Consider the following 17,632-nt stretch of genomic DNA (forward strand, 5'->3'; position numbering starts at 1 on the left):
GCCTTATACCATACAAGTACCCCCTCCCCCTGCCCCCAAGCTAGCTCAGTTCTTTGAGGAACAAACAATGCTACAAGATGTATTTGAGGGGCAGCTAGATTAGATAATGCAGTGGATAAAGCACGGCCCTGGATTCAGGACGACCTGACTTTGAATCTGGCCTTAGACACTTGACACTTACCTGCTGTGTGACCCTGGGCAAGTCACTTAACCCTTATTTCCCTGCCAAAAAAAAAGATGCATTTGAAACTCTGAGGTCTAGTCTTCATGCTTTTGCATCCCCATGCCTGGATTGTACTTCTTCCTTACTTCTCCCTCCTCAAATCTTTTGTTGTTGTTCACTTAGTCATAGCTGACTTTTCATGACACCATTTGGGTATTTTTTGGCAAAATACTAGAGGGTTTGCCTTTTCTTTCTTCAGCTCATTTTTTACAGATAAGAAAACTGAGACAAACAGGGCTAAGTGACTTGCCCAGGGTTACACAGCTAGTATCTGAGGCCAAATTTGACTCAGTTCTTCCTGATTCTAGGCCTGGCACTCTATCCACTGTACTACCCACCTGCCTCTCATCTCTATCTCTCTACTCATAGGCTCTCCTGTGAATGAACACCTACTTCTTAGGAGTACACTTTCCATGTACCTCCATTGTGTTTATGACTTCTGAATGGAGTCACTGTCTCCTCCTCTTCTCCTTCTCATCATCTACACCGAAACTGTCCTTCTAGAGAGTTCCAAACCTTTCCCTAAATCCCTACCTCTGCCAGCATTAATCATTAAGACCAAGATTAGTAGCCATCAGATTTTCTTTTCTTTTCTTTTTTTTTTTAGTGAGGCAATTGGGGTTAAGTGACTTGCTCAGGGTCACACAGCTAGTAAGTGTTAAGTATCTGAGCCAGATTTGAACTCAGGTACTCCTGACTCCAGGGCCCGTGCTCTATCTACTGTGCCACCGAGCTGCCCCCAGATTTTCTTTTCTATAAAGGAGGGAATAAAATGATAGGAAGGAGAGGACAGTGAGCAATGGAGAGAACTGTTTGGAGAGGAAGAAGAAAATTCATTTCCTGAGCTCAGCCTGCTCCTGAGGGGAGAAGAATGCATCCACTAGGAGTTCCTATTGATACAAACCTTGAGGCGATCACTGTTTAATTGGCAAGTGAAGAGAAAAACCCAGACCATGGCTATCTAATAATTTCATCTAGGGGAAGGTAGGAATAGCTTTTGTTCCTCAGCTTCTACTTTCCATTATCTGTTCATTGGGTCTTTGAGAAAGAGTCAGGAAAACTGACTCCCAAAGATCAGGTGCTTCTATGGAGTCTGACTTCACATCTTCCCTACATGGTGGGTAACAGGAAGAAAAGCTGCTTGGCCCAGATTCCAGATTCTCTCTTCCAGAAGCCCTCTCCAAAACATGGTTCCAGAAATTCAAGTTCAAACACACTGCTAATTGATGAACTCCGGGATCACATCTACCTGAATCTCCATCTCCATATTTGTATTCATGACAGTAATACAAATATTACTTCAGTAAATTGGCTTCCTCCTAGGAGAGTTAATCAATCAACCAGAGTTTATTAAAATGTAGGCTCCTTAAGGTCAGGGGCTGTTTCATGTTTTCTAGATCATTGTATCTGTAGTGCCTGGTCCACAGTAGGTTCTTAATAAATATGTCTTAAATTGGACTGAAAATCCTGATTTAAGTAGCACATGGAGTCAGATGAGCTAGCCCCAGAGCTAGCCTCCCTGGTCTTTTCATCTGGTAGATGGCAAACCTTCTATGCTTCCTAACTTAGTAAAAGGTATTTATAGCTACCTCCCATGTCTCAGCCAGTCAGAGATCCCATCCAGATCTCTTGCCAAAACACCTTTGCCAATACCAAGAGTACTGGGATTTGTTTATCCCAGTCAAAAAGGAGAATTTCTACACCTATCCAATGTTTCAATTATTGCTCAGCTGGGTCTACTCATTGACCAGGCCAGAAATGGTAGCCCTGTGGGAGTTCTGGGAAAATAACTAGAACACGGTGTTCCTCTGGTCTTCCTTACTGCTCCTTCAGTGCTTCATATGTCTTCAGCAGAGCCAATTAACAACTGTATGAGTGAGTAGACCCAAGAGCTCTCTCTGGCTCCAGACTCTGCCCATGGACCTTTAACTGGGGAAACTTTGGCAACAAGCCTTGTTGGGTCAACCTAAGGGGACAGACAGCTGCTGGCTGTGGGTGGAATGAAGATCTTCTTCCCTGGGGGTAGAATGTCAGGCAGTTCCTGAAGCATCCAGATACCATCAGAAGCTTTGAAAAGGAACAGGACCTAGGGGACATGTGTAGGTGTCATCTGTGGGAGTGAGGGACGTGTGTGTAATAGACCTCCTTGTTCATGCGCTGGGCAGAAGCAGCTGTCCTGAATCTCTGGGACCTTTAGTGTTTTCACGAAGTCTTCCTAGTAGATAGGAAGCCTGAGCTTGCTTAGTAAAGATGAGGTGGCCTGGTTGGAGCCACAGAGCCCAGTTATATTAACTGTGAATTCCCTAAGGGCAGGGGATTTAAAATCCAGTCTTCTTTCTCCTATACCACAACTACCTGCCAATTAATTTATTTTCTTTTTTATTTAAATTTTTTGGCTACATTTTAAGTTTTGAACTGTCTCCCTCTCTTCCCACCTAGCACTAGAGAAGGCCACTATTTGCCACAGATGTATGTAAAACTATACAATGCATACTTCTATTTATCAATTCTTTCTCTGGAGATGGATAGCTTTTGTATAGCTTTAGATGGATAGTCCTTTGTAGTTAATTTGAGTATTAATAGTACTCAGAATAACTTGGTCATTCATAATTGTTTTTTTAACAATGTTGCTGTTACTATATACAACATAGCAGTATTCTATCACAATCATATACCACAACTTGTTTATTGTTTTATTGTTTAAAATTTTTGGTGAGGCAATTGGGGTTAAGTGACTTGCCCAGGGTCACACAGCTAGTAAGTGTTAAGTCTTTGAGGCTGGATTTGGATTCAGGTCCTCCTGACTCCAGGACCGGCTCTTTATCCACTGTGCCACCTAGCTGCCCCCCACAACTTGTTTAGCTATTCCCCAAGTGATGGTCATCCCCCCAATTTCCAGTTCTTTACCACCACAGAGAGAGCTGCTATAGATATTTTAGAACATAAAAGTTCCTTTCCTTTTCCCCCTGATCACCTTGGGAAACAGACCTGATAGTGGTATTGCTGGGACAAAGGGGATATACATTTTTATAACTCTTTGGGCATAATTCATATTGCTCTCCAAAATGGTTGGCTCAGTTTACAGTTCCACCAACAGTATATTAGTGTCCCGATTTTTCCACATCCCCTCCCACATTTGTTATTTTCCCCTTCTATCATTTTAGCCAATCTAATAGGTATGAGATATCTCAAAGTTGTTTTAATTTGCATTTATCTAATCAATAATGATTTAGAGCAATTTTTCATCTGACTATATATGTGACCGCCATTTGGGATTTTCTTGGTAAGATACTGTAGTGGTTTGCCATTTCTTTCTATAGCTCATTTTACAGATGAGGAAGTTGAGGCAAACAGGGTTCAGTGACTTGCCCAGGGTCACACAGCTAGTGTCTTGAGATCAGATTTGTACTCAGTAATATGAGTCGTCCTGACTCCAGGCCTGGCATTCTATTGTGCTACCTAGCTTCCGATAATCATAATAGCTAGCTTTTATATAGTAGTTTATACTATACTTATACTTTATACTATACTTATACTTATTGAAGGTTTACAAAGCCCTTTACAAATATATCTCATTTGATCCTTATAATAATTTGAGGGGAGGGAGAGGGAAATAGGTGTTATTATTATCCTGATTTTACAGATGAGGAAACTGAGGCTTGACTGAGGCTAAGTAACTTGCTAAAACTCACACAGATAGTAAGTGTTTGAGGCTGGATTTGAACTCAAATCTTTTTGACCCTGAGCCCACCTGTGCCACCTGGGTATTTCAGGAGGGATGTATAGAAAAGAAAGAGATTATGGCCTCCCTACCCTTGAGAAGTTTACAGTTTATTTGAAGAAAAAATTTACATATAAATTACACATCGAAGAAAATAAGAATGGTACAAGAGGTGGCAGTCCAGTGGTGATAGGATTGAGAGCAGGACAATGAGGGAAATCAACCTTTTTCAGTTATTCATTCAGTGAAAAATGGCTAGGGGAAAACAATCAGTAATAAGCATTGTTAAGGATTATGAAGTCCTGAGGAGGTAACTTCAGACTTTAGAGGCATAAGTGGTTCTTTCATCATTGTGGCCCATCGAAAGTAGGGGCTCTGGGAAAGATGGATTGGGGAAGTACAAATCAGTGGTTACAAAGCTGGTATCTGAGAAAAGGATTTGGATTTCTGGGCCACTGTTTAGGATGTAGGAATGATAGGCTTTGGAGAGGTTGTATTTATATTTATATATTATTTTTGGTTTTTTGTTTGGTTTTGGTTTTTTTGTGAGGCAATTGGGGTTAAGTGACTTGCCCAGGGTCACACAGCTAGTAAGTGTCAAGGCCAGATTTGAACTCAGGTCCTCCTGAATCCAGGGCTGGTGCTCTATCCACTGCACCACCTAGCTGCCCCCTGTATTTATATATTACTAATCTCTCTGCTCATAGATTCTCTTGTTTATAGAAGCTTGGCACTTTCCTGAGAGTAGAATTTCAATATCCCTTCATTCTGAATGGAGTCACTGTTCTTTGCCCCACTTCTCCTCAGCCTCCATGAAGTTGGCCTTCCTTAGAGACCCAAACCTTTTCCTAAATCTCTACCTGTACCAGCATCAATCACACAGATAAGGATTAGCAACCACCATACATAAAGAAAGGAATAAAATGATAACAATGAGAGGACAGTGAGCAATAGCAAGAACAGTTTGGATAGGAAGAGGCTCATATTAGTGCTACTGTCTGCAGGGGAATAATCAATATCTCATCCTGAGTTTAATCCTCTCCTGAGGGGAGAAGAATTTGCCAGCTAGTTACTAGAGATACCAAGTTAGAGCCAGCAAAGTTTCACTTAGAACCTTTAGTCATTTTTTATTATTACACTGTTATGAGGCTGCGAGGTAGATCAGAGAAATGACCTAGTTATTGTTTACCTGGATTTCACACCATTCCATCTCTTGTCTCTGTGCTTTCTTTAACACAGGCCTTCTCCATGCCTAGAATGCACTCCCTCCACCCCTCTGTCTCTCTTAAAAACATTACATTTTATTTTTTTCAATGGGCAGAAATCCTTGTTCTCCCTCTCCTACCTTCCCCTTCCACTGGAAGAGAAAGAAGAAAAACAAAACCCTTGTAACAAATATGCATAATCATGCAAAACAAATCCCCACATTGGAGATGTTTTATTCTGCACCCTGAGTCCATTACCCTCTCTGTCAAGGATAGGACTTGTCATGGGCCAGGGCCAGCATAGTATAGTGGAAAGAATGCTAGACTTGAAGTCAGAAGGACTTAGGTTCAAATCCTAAATTCCTTTTTTTTTTTTTTAATTTGTTTTAGTGGGGCAGCTAGGTGGCACAGTGGATAGAGCACCGGCCCTGGAGTCAGGAGTACCTGAATTCAAATCCGGCCTCAGACACTTAATATTTACTAGCTGTGTGACCCTGGGCAAGTCACTTAACCCCAATTGCCTCACTAATTTGTTTTAGTGACTTGCCCAGGGTCACACAGCTAGTAAGTGTCAAGGCCAGATTTGAACTCAGGTACTCCTGACTCCAGGGCTGGTGCTCTATCCACTGCGCCACCTAGCTGCCCCCAAATCCTAAATTTTTACTAGCTTGGATAAATCACCTAAATCCTCCCAATCTCAGCTTCCTTATCAGTAAAATGGGAATAATAATAGCACTTATCTTACAAAGTTGTTGTGAGGATCAAATGAGAATAACATGTGCAAAGTGTTTTTCAATCAAAGGTCTGAACAACTGTAAACTATTAATATTGGAACTAGGGACTTCCCATTTTGCTCAGTTAGGTCATACTTGGCATAGGAGCAGAGAGAGGGTATAATGTAAAGGTAAGTACCTACTTAGTGATGGGCTAAAAGCATTGGGTTAGTTATTCCAAGAAGCCTTTTTTCATGCCTTGCTGACCCAAGAAGCCACAGGCAGGAAGTGGTATCCAGATAAGAAATGTGAGTGGGTAGCAGGCACAATAATGCTTTGGAGTAAGCACAGAGGTGAAGCAGAAAGGGCTGATACTAGAAGAGAAAAGGTCCAAGATTCATACAGAATCCAATTCAATTTGCTCCCTTGACTTCTTGTAGACATGGGTTCTTTTGGCTATGAGCACATTGGAGCAGTGAGTGATCCTCAAGCATCATCAGTGCTTCTCAACCCAGACTCTTTCCTTGCTTCCTCTCGGTCTTCAGATTCTATTCAGTCCCTAAGACTGAGAGGCATTGCTACACTGATAGGGTGGAGGAGAGAAAATTTGGACATTATGTTATGAATTATAGTTTTGTTTATGTTGGAAGATATCCAACTCCCTGTTAAAAATCTTTAAAAAAGTTTTATTATTTATTTCTTTGATTTTTTTCATTGGGAGTTCATATTCACTTTCTCTTTTCTGAGGTTGGGTTGTTTAAATTCTTTAGTTCTGTTTTTTTTTCCTTTATTTAAAAAAAATAAGCTTTTATTATATTTTCAGTAATGTTTTTTGTTTGTTTGTTTTTGTTTGTTGTTTTTTTTTGCAGGGCAGTGAGGGTTAAGTGACTTGCCCAGGGTCACACAGCTAGTGTCAAGTGTCTGAGGCTGGATTTGAATTCAGGTCCTCCTGAATCCAACGCCAGTACTTTGTCCACTGTGCCACCTAGCTGCCCCCTCAGTAATGTTTTCCTCTAAATAATTCGATGCTCTACCATTTAGTAGAAATATTTTAAATATTGACATTATTGCATTATCTATGGTGGCTTTAAGCTGAGTTCACAATTGCTACTTTTGAGCTTGCTCAATGTATGATCAATTTTGCCCTAGCTCCTCATTTTGACTGTGTATAGATTTTTTTTCAGTTGTGTTTCTGGTAAACAATATTTTGTATCATAAAAATATTGTATTATTTTCTGGTTACATGTAAAGATAGTTTTCAACATTTGTTTTCATAAGACTTTTAGTTCCAAATTTTTCTCCCTCTCTCCCTTCCCTTCCCTCTCCCCAAGAAAGAAAGCAATCTGATATAGGTTATATATGTACAATCACATTAAACATATTTCTGCATTAGTCATATTTTGAAAGAAGAATCAGAACACATGGGAAAAATCTCAAAAAAGGAAAAAGGAAGGAGGTTTAGCAGTACCAGATCTTAAACAATACTGTAAGGCAGTAATTTTCAAAACGATTTATTACTGGCTAAGAGATTTAAAAAAAGTAGATCAATGGAACAGAGTAGACATATACTACAATGTAGCAAATGATTATAGTAACCTTGTGCTTGACAAATGTAAAGATATAAGATTTAGCGATAAGAATTCATATTTGGTAAAAATTGTTGGGAAAGTTGGAAAACAGTCTGGCAGAAACTGGGCATAGACCAGTATCTTACAGCATTTAGCAAGATAAGGTCCAAATGGATATATGACCTAGATATAAAGGGATATTGCATAAGAATATTAGAAGAACATGGAACATATTACCTATCAGACTTATGGACAGGAGAAGAATTTATGAATAAACAGAGGTAGAGAGCATTGTGAGGCATAAAATGGATTATTTTTATTACATTAAATTTTTTACAAGTTGTACACAAATAAAACCAATGTCTCCAGAAAACAGTGAAAAAAAATTTATAGACAGTTTCTCAGATAAAGGTCTTATATTTCAAATATATGAAGAACTTTGTCAAATTTAGATTAATATGAGTTATTCCCCAATTGATAAGTGATAAAAGGATATGAACAGGCAGTTTTTCTTTTTTCTCAATTTTAATAGTATTTTATTTGTTTCCAGTTACATATAAAGATAGTTTTGTTTTTATAAGATTTTGAGTTCCAACTTTTTCTCCCTCCCTCCCTTCTCTCCCCTCTCCCCAAGACAGAAAGCAATCTGATATAGGTTATATATGTCCAATCACATTAAACATATTTCTGTATTAGTTATGTTGTGAAAGAAGAATCAGAAAAAAAGGGGGAAATCTCAAAAAAAGAAAAACAAAAAAGTAGATATAGTATAGTTCAATCTGCATTCAGATTCTACAGTTCTTTTTTCTGGATGTGGAGAACATTTTCCATCATGAGTCTTTTGGAATTGTCTTGGATCATTGTATTGCTGAGAATAGATAAGTCTATTGCAGTTGATCATCACACAATGTTGCTATTACTGTGTACAGTGTTCTCCTGGTTCTGCTCACTTCACTCAGCATCAGTCTACTTAAGTCTTTCTAGGCTTTTCTGAAATCTGCTTGCTCATTATTTTTTAAAGCACAGTCATATTCCATCACATTCCTATACCACAACTTGTTTAGCCATTCCCTGATTGATGGACATCCCCATAATTTCCAATTCTTTGCCACCACAAAGAGAGCTGCTATAAATATTTTTGTACATGTGGGTCTTTTTCTCTTTTCTATGATCTCTTTGAGATACAGACCTAGTAGTGGTATTACTGGATCAAAGGGTATGTCCATTTGACCCTTTGGGAATAGTTCCAAATTGCCCTTTGGGCATAGTTCTACAACAAACATTTATTTTATTTTTTCCAGTTACATGTAAGGGTAATTTTCAACATTCATTTTCATAAGATTTAGAGTTCCAAATTTTTCTCCCTCCCTCCCTCCCTCCCTTTCCTCCCCCCTCCACAAGACTGCAACCAGGTTATATATGTACAATCCACAAGTGCTCTTTTTATCAGTTCTTTCTATGGGGGTGCATAGTAAGCTTTGTCATTAGTCCCTTGGGATTGTCTTGGATCATTGCATTGCTGAGAGTAGTTAAGTCATTCACACGTGCTCTTGCACACTTGAACAATATTGCTGTCACTATGTACAATGTCCTCCCAGCTCTGCTCACTTCACTATATATCGATGTTCATGAGTCTTTCCAGGTTTTTCTGGGATCATCCTGTTTGTCATTTCCTATAGCACAAGACCATTCCACTACAATCATATAGCACAGCTTTTTCCGTCATTCCTCAGTTGATGGACATTCCTTTGATTCTCAATTCTTAGCCTCCACCAAGAGTTGCTATAAATATTTTTTGTACAATTTTTCCCTCTTTTCTCTTTTTCATGATTACTATTGTTTACAGTTTCCCTTCCATCCTATTCCTTTCCCCATGATATTTATTCTATTATCCATCTTCTTTTATCCTATCACTCTTCAAAAGGGATTTGCTTCTGTCTGTCCCCTTCCCCACTCTGCCCTTCTTTGGCCCCTCTCTCTTTATCCCCTTCCCCTCCTATTTTCCTGCAGGGTTAGAGAGATTACTCCACCCAATTGAGTGTGTTCATTATTCCCTCCTTGAGCCAATTCTAATGAGACTGAGGTCTTTGAGCCAATTCTGATGAGTGTTAGGCTCTTTACTGTTGGGCATAGTTCTAAATTGCTCTCCAGAATGGTTGGATCAGTTCATAGCTCCACCAACGATGCATTAGTTCTCCAATTTTTCCACAACTTCTCCAACATTTATTATTTTCCTTTTTTGTCGTATTAGCCAATCTGATAGATGTGAGGTGGCACCTCAGAGTTGTTTTAATTTGCATTTCTCTAATCAATAGTGATTTAGAGCATTTTTTCATATGGCAATAGATAGCTTTGATTTCTTCATCTGAAAATTGCCTGTTCATATCCTTTGACCATTTATCAATTGGGGAATGACTTGCATTCTTATAAATTTGATATAGTTCCCTATATATATTTAGAAATGGGGACTTAATCAGAAACATTGGCTGTAAAAAATTTTTCCCAGCTTTCTGCTTCCCTTCTAATTTTGGCTGCATTACTTCTGTTTGTACAACCCCTTTTTAATTTAATGTGATCAAAACAATCCATTTTGCACTTCATAATATTCTCTATCTCTTATTTGGTCATAAATTGCTTTCCTCCCCATAGATCTGAGAGGTAAACTATTCTTTCCTCTCCTAATTTAACTTTGGTATCACTCTTTATGTTTAAATCATGTCGATACAATATTGTTAAACAATAAACAATATTGTTGGATTCTACTTGCTAGTCCATTTTACTACTCTCTTCTATTTTATAGGTGAGTACACTCCATTTATCCAATCAGCTATGATTGTTAATTATGTATTTTCCTTCATCATATCATCTTAGACTTTTCCCTCTTTTTGCCCCTCCCTCCCCCTTCTTGACTATCAATGGAGGATTTTTTATTCCTTTAAAAAAAATGATGAAACAGAGGGAATATATGATCAACACTAATCATATATAATTGAAGTCTGCTCCCAAAGGGGCTCGCTCCCTGGTCCCTCTTCTCTTTATTTCACTCAGACTTGATTACTGGCTCTTATATTTTCCTTTTAATCCAGCCTCCAAAATTGAAGTTTGTTGTTTTTTTTTTTTGCTTGTCTATTATCTCCCTGAATCTGTCTTCCTTCTCTCTCTCTTTTTTTTTTCTGGGACAATGGGGGTTAAGTGACTTGTCCAGGGTCACACAGCTAGTAAGTGTTAAGAGTCTGAGGCCAGATTTGAACTGAGGTACTTCTGCATCCAGGGCCGGTGCTTTAACCACTGCGCCATCTAGCTGCCCCCTCTTCCTTCTCTCTTAAACTCTACTCTTTCTCCTTCCTGTCCTTATCTGTTTCCCAGGTGAGTTTAATGTATTTTTATGCCAAACTCTGTGTGTGTGTATTTAACTATTCTCTGCATATAAATTCTTTTTTTCATGTGCCCCAATTTTAGAAATAGCAAATCCCTCCCCCTTCTTCCTCATTTCTTTCCTAGTACATTCCTCGTTGCTTCTCTCTTCTTTTAAAACTATCAAAATAGAACAAACCACTCACAGGTCCTGAGTTTGTCTTTTTTAGCTCTCTCCATGATCTTTCTAGGTAGTGAGTTTCTTTTCTTTTCTTTTTTTTTTTTTTACGAGCAGAGACCATAATGGTTCGGTTTTATTTGCTCCACCCCAGCCCCTGCCTCCCCCCCCAGTCCTAGGCCTTCAGCCTTTCTCCCCCGACGAGGCACGGTTCTTGGCCTGGACTCGGGAACCGAAGGCTGCGAGTATCTCCTGCGCCGTGAGATGGGCGCCTCGAAGGATCAGGCGGTCTCCGTCTCCGAAAAGCACGTCCACGCAGGGCTCGGAGCCGTCGTGCCGCACGTCCGCCTGCACAATGCAGTTGAGGTTGGAGGCGCGCACCTTCTCGCTGCTCACAGCCTGGAAGAACTTCATCGTCGCCTGCACGTTGCTCTCAAAGGGACAGAAACGAACCAACACCCTGAAGCCCCAGCTTCCTCCCCGCAGCCCCGGCCATGGTGGGGTCTTGAGAACTCGGGAGTGAGTTTCTAAAGGGACACTTGTCTTTTCTCTCCCTATTAGAAGCACCAAGGCAAAAGTACCTGCCTGCAAAGATCTTATATTCTAACAGGGAAGGTCCGATATGTAGGCATATAGAAAACACAGACAGGGAAGATAGAAGGCTTTTAGAAAGAGGTATATACTAAAGTTGGTATAGAACTTCTTCCCTAAAAGTTTGTCATATAGTCACCCACAAGTACCTACAGAGCCCCCCAGGAAAAGTGGACTCAGGTTTAGACTGTGCATGTGGCAAAGGGGTAACCCACAGTTCTTGGTTGCTGGAATTGTTTTTTTCTCTCATTTCCTGGAGGTACTCAAAAGACATCCCTTTAAGCATGGGGAATTGGTGTCCATCTCCCTCTGATTCCTGATGAAGACACTGCCATTATCTGATCTGGAAAGATGGGAAGTCCAAAATCCTCTGGACCCTTAGGATCTCTCAAGCTTATCACTTTATCAAAGGTGGTAGGGGGCATCTAAGAGACAAAACAGTTCCATGTTAGGAGGTTTTAGCTTAGACACACACTTGCTCCAATTTCTAGAAATCAGTTCTTTATTTTATTTGATAATTTAGAGACATTCCCTGGCATGTGGCCTAGTTTCCTCAGCCCATCCAGACACACTTCTTGTTCCTTGAAATTTCAATTCTAAGGCCTTTTCATTTTTAATCAAAGGCCTGTGATTGAATTGAATTGACATCTTATCACTTACTTTTTTTGGGGGGGGTCCCCTTGAATAAATTGATTCTTCCCCCTCCCCAACTCCATCCTTAAACTATCACACACAACATTATTTGACTAAGGCTTTAGAGAGGAGCAAAGCAAAGTGTTAATATGCTATCTGAAAAGGAAGGTTCACTATGTGTGGGAAGAAGAGCACTGGATCTGAAGTCAGAAGAGCTAGGTTTGAGCCCTTGTTCTGTCATTTACTGCCCACGTGACCTTGGGTAAATCACTTCTCTGAACTTCAGTGATCTGTAAAATGAGGGGGTTGGACTAGAAATTCTTTGCCAAACCTGAGGATTAGGAAAGACTTCAGGGAGGAATGGCGTGTCAGCAGTGTTAGGCTCAGTATGAGGGAATTCTTCCTAACAATTAGAGATGGCAAAAGTAGCCTCAGGAGGTAGCAGTTTCACCCTGCTTGACAGTCTTTGAGCTGAGGCGGGATAACCACTTATTGAGGTTGGTCTAGAGGGAATACTTCAGGGACAGGTTGAACTAGACGGTTTCTGAGGTCCCTTCCAATTCTGAGAACCTGTGATTCTGTAATTTGTAAATAATGGGTGGAAAAGAGGAGAGAGAGGCAAGTCAGATCAACAAGCATTTATTAAACACCTACTATGTGCCAGGAACTATGCTAAGTGAGGAAATATAGGTATAAAGAACAAAAAGATATAGAGGTGGGTAGTTGGCATGTTCAGGGGGCAAAGAGTAACTGATATTTGCTAGAGTAGAGAGTGCATGGTAGGGGTAGTTTGAGATAAGGCTAAAAGTGAAGAGTAGCACCGTATGGTTAGAGATCTTTGAACAATAGACAAAGGAGTTTGAATTTTAACTCAGAAGCAATAGGGAAGCACTGAAGTTACATGACCAGATCGATTCCCAGGAAAGATGGATTGGGTGGCAGAGAAGGATGGATTGGAGAGCAGAGAAAGGAGGCTATTTGTAGGGGTTCAGGAAAATGGTGATGAAGATCCAATTAAGTAGTGTGGTAGTAGTGAGAATAGAAAGGAGGGAAGAAATCAGAGTCTGCTGTTGTCAGCTCAGTCTAGCTCTTGAGATCTAGTTGTATTTTCTTTTTTCTTTTTTTTGGTGAGGCAATTGGGGTTAAGTGACTTGCCCAGGGTCACACAGCTAGTAAGTGTCAAGGGTCTGAGGCCGGATTGGAACTCAGGTCCTCCTGAATCCAGGGCTGGTTGAAAGCTAGTTGTATTTTCAATGTGAGAATTTACACCTTGGAAATTTGAAAATGTTGCAGATCAGAGCTCGATTTATTATTTTGTTCATTGTTTAGACTTAATAAAGTAATGGAGAAAATATCACTAATGTAATTTAAAATTTAAAAAATGTGTCCTTGCACATAAGTAGTAGTAGTAGTAGTAGTAGTTGTTGTTGTTTGAGGGACAGCTGTTAAACATTTACCAGCACAACTCTAATACAGATGCCAGAGATTTTTCAGAGGTGGAAAGGACTGGGTTTGGCAAATGATTGGACATGAGAGGTGAGGAAGAGGAAAGAGTCAAAGATAATTCCATGGTTTAACGCATGAGAGACTGTGTGAAATGTGGTGCCATAGGCAGAAACAATGATACCAGAATAAGCACTCGGTTTCAGGATGAAAATAATTAACCCAGTTTTAGACAAGTTGCATTTGAAATACCAGCAACACATCCAGATGGATGCCCAACTGTCCAGTATGCAGTTAGATTTGTAAGCCTGGACCTTAGAAGGTAGGTTAAGATTAGAGATAGAATTTTGGAATTCATCTGCAGAGTAGTAGGAGTCAAAATCATGAGATTGAAAGAGATAGTTAAAGGAGATAGTAGATAGAAGAGCTGAGAGCCCAGGGCAGACCCTTGGGGAACATCCACTGTAAGGCTTGGAGAAGAAGACAAAGGGCTATTCAAGGAGACAGAGGCTTGGTTAGAGAGGTAGGAAACATGAGAATGGTGTGTGTCTGGAGTCAAGGGAGGAGAAAGTATCCAGTATGGGGAGGAATTGGCACCTAGGCAGGGTCTTGAAGGCTTTCAACAGCCAAAGATGTAAAAGGAGTCTATTCTAAGAGATGGGGGATGGTGTGTATGGAGGAAGGAGAGAGGAGGAGGGCAAGATCAGAAACACTGGTAATTCTTTTGGCTGAATTATAGTGTGCATAGAGGGAAGTACTATAAAATAAAGCTGGAATGGTAGATTGAGGCAAGATCCTGGAGGGAGTTGAAACTTGAGTAATGGGTTTGCATTTTGTCCTATAGTGTTCCTTTTTTTTTTTTTTTTTGGCAGGGCAATGAGGGTTAAGTGACTTGTCCAGGTTCACACAGCTAGTAAGTGTCAAGTGTCTGAGGTCGGATTTGAACTCAGGTCCTCCTGAATCCAGGGCCCGTGTTTTATCCACTATGTCACCTAGCTGCCCCTATTGAAGATTTTTAAACAATATATTCAGATTCTGCGTTACAAGGATTATTTAGGCCTCTGGGTAAAAGATAGCAGGTAGAAGGGATATGGAGGCCAAATTAGGAGGCTATGCTATCAGTCTCTTCAAGATCTTTTACTACATTATTCTGTTAGAGCATATCCAGCTTCCAGGGAAAGGTAATTTGTGGCTTCTTAGTCTCAGTAGTGATTTGGGGTATGATTGGAAAATGAGCAGTGGCTGCTGAGGCCCCAGGATTCCCTGCCCAGGAGGCTCAGACTCACAGGGTAGTGGTCACCTTCACGTTTCAGCTTCCTCATAAGCCAGCCCAGGTCCAGTCTGCATTTGAACACATGGCCCCATCCAGGCCGCCTGCAGCAGGTGCTCACCACAGCAGAGAGCAGGATACCGGCCACAGCTGGCAACTAACAAGCAGAACTTATTCACTTGTTTTCTGAGAGGTTTCTGTGTCCGATTTTGGACTTTGGCCCAGGGTTAAGAGGGGAGAGGGTGGAAAAAAGGAGTATCTTATGAGAGGGTCTATCTCTCATAAAAAAGGCCTCCCTGCTACACAGTGTGCTTCTCTTGCCCCTACCCCCACCCTTGGCGCAGCAACTGTGGAGACCAGTCCCACACTGTCTGTGCCAGCTACCAGGTGGAAGTGCTTGGAGGTATTTTTATATGATGATCTGAAATCTCTCTGAGGCCGGCAGCCAGCTGACTAAAAGTGGGCTTTGTGCATCCCAGGGCTTAAAATTCAGGCCTGGCAGCAGCTGCTGCTTGCTTTCCTGTGGCCTTCAGACAGACTTTAATTTCATTGCTTGTCAAGGATTTTGACTTTGCTGGTTATTCTGGTTAACACCTCAATTCCTCTCCTTTGGCTCCAATTCCCCTGGTGAGCCTTGGGCTTTAGCTTTCTTCCTCCTTTCTCCCTCCCTCTATTTTCTTTTTTCTTTCTGTCCTTCCTTCCCTCCCATCTTCCTCCTCTCCTTCTTTGCTTCCCATATTTCTTCCTTCTTTCCCATCTTTTTTCCTTTTCATCTTCCCTCCCTCCCTCCTTCTTTCTTCCCCTCCTATCTTTCTTCCCTTCCCATCATCCTTCCTTCCTTTTTTTAATTGATGTTTTTTGTTGGTTCTTTCAAAAAAAAAAGACTTCCAGATATAGCCCCCATTCCCAAGTAAACCCTTGAAACAAAGGATTGAAATGAAAACAATTAGAACCAAACAAACACACTGTTAGAGAAGTGTAGGCAACACTCCTTACTCACAATTGTCACCTGAAAAAGAAGGAGGTGCTTCTTCATCTCTCCTTGGGGTCAAAATGGGTTGGTCATTGTGATTACTTCCAGTTCACCTCCCTTTCAGTGTTCTTTTTGCTTCTGGGACAATTTGTATATTGTTCTCCTAGTTCTGCTTTTCTTTGCTTCACTTCCTAACAAGGCTTCCCATTTTTCTTTAAATTCCTCACATTCGTTATCAAAGCAAATAGTAATCAGTTCAACACAAAGGAAATAACACTGGATTTGGATTCTGATCCTTTTCATTTCCCACAATTCAGCCAGCCGCTTTAGCTTTTTTCCCTCCCTAGTGTCTGAGCCTTATCTTCATGTCATAAGGTTTCTTCTTATCCTAGTCAAGATCCTGGGCTCCTAACCCTTGGTTTTTTCCCCTATTCTCCCAATCTCTATGACTTTTCCTCAGGCAGAACTAGCCTTTCCTCTGTTCATCAGATAGCTTGGAGAACACCAGACACTCTTTTCCCCCTAGGACTTTTGCTTGCTCTGTTGTGCCTGGACCTCTAACCCTATCTTGCTTTTCTGTACCAGAGGTTTCTGATCCTCCTTATCCTCTGAGCTTGAAGCCAGTAATGTCTTTTAAGAGAACCCACAGGGCCTGCCTCAATGAAGCCGCACAGGACAATAATGGGAGCTTCCTTTTTCCATAGTGCTCTATGGCTACAAAACCCTTTTACAGACATTATCTCATTTCATCCTCAGGGGAGTCATGTGATACAGTAGAAAGAGTTTGGGATTGGGAATGGGGTTTAGCAGCTCTGCTACTGAGTGCCTTGGCAAATGACCTTGCTCTAGTCACTTCTCTTTGGGCCTCAATTCCCTCATTTATGAAATGACCAGTTGGATTAGATGATTTCTAAATCTATGATGTTAAGAACAATTATTATGTTAGTACAAGTATTAGCTTCCTCATGTGTAAACTGAGGAGGCTGGTCTTATGGATTTCTAAAATCTCTTTTGGCTCTTAGGTTGGTGGGTGGTGTTTTTTTTTTTATATCTCCGTTGTTTTTTGTTTGTTTGTTTGTTTTTTTGCGGGGCAGTGGGGGTTAAGTGACTTGCCCAGGGTTACACAGCTAGTAAGTGTCAAGTGTCTGAAGCTGGATTTGAACTCTGGTACTCCTGAATCCAGGGCTGGGGTGCTTTATCCACTGCACCACCTAGCCACCCCCTATATCTCCATTTTAAAGATGAAAAAAACTGAGGTTTAGGAAGGTCAAGTGATTTGCACAATAACATCCTTCTATTTTTTAATTTTTTGGTGGGGTTGGGGGAAGGAACTCCTCATTCATTCATTAATTTAGTGACTTGCAAAGAGAGAAAGAATGATACAGGGGCTAGGGCCAGCCTTAGAGGCATGCCATGGACACACACTAGCTGTGTGACCACAGATAAGCTATTTAACCTCTTTGTGTCTCAAGCAATCTCAAAGAATGTAAGTTATAGAAATTGCTGGTCTATGACAGTAGAGGGAATTTCCACAACGAAGCCGCCTGTCCGGGCCAGGGAGAAAAAATGTTTTATAGTTGACAGAGCACTTTTTCACAAACCATATCATTTGACCCTCATGAATTCTGCCCTATGATTCCAGTAGTGTTATCCCATTTTCCAGGTGGGGGAAAGAGGCTTGTTGTCCAGGTAATTTGCCCGAGGTCACATGGTTAATCAAGTATCTAAACTGGGACTGGATCCCAGGTCAGCTGAGTGGT

The sequence above is a fragment of the Dromiciops gliroides genome, chromosome 4 (assembly GCF_019393635.1).
Source record: "Dromiciops gliroides isolate mDroGli1 chromosome 4, mDroGli1.pri, whole genome shotgun sequence".
NCBI lineage: Eukaryota > Metazoa > Chordata > Mammalia > Microbiotheria > Microbiotheriidae > Dromiciops > Dromiciops gliroides.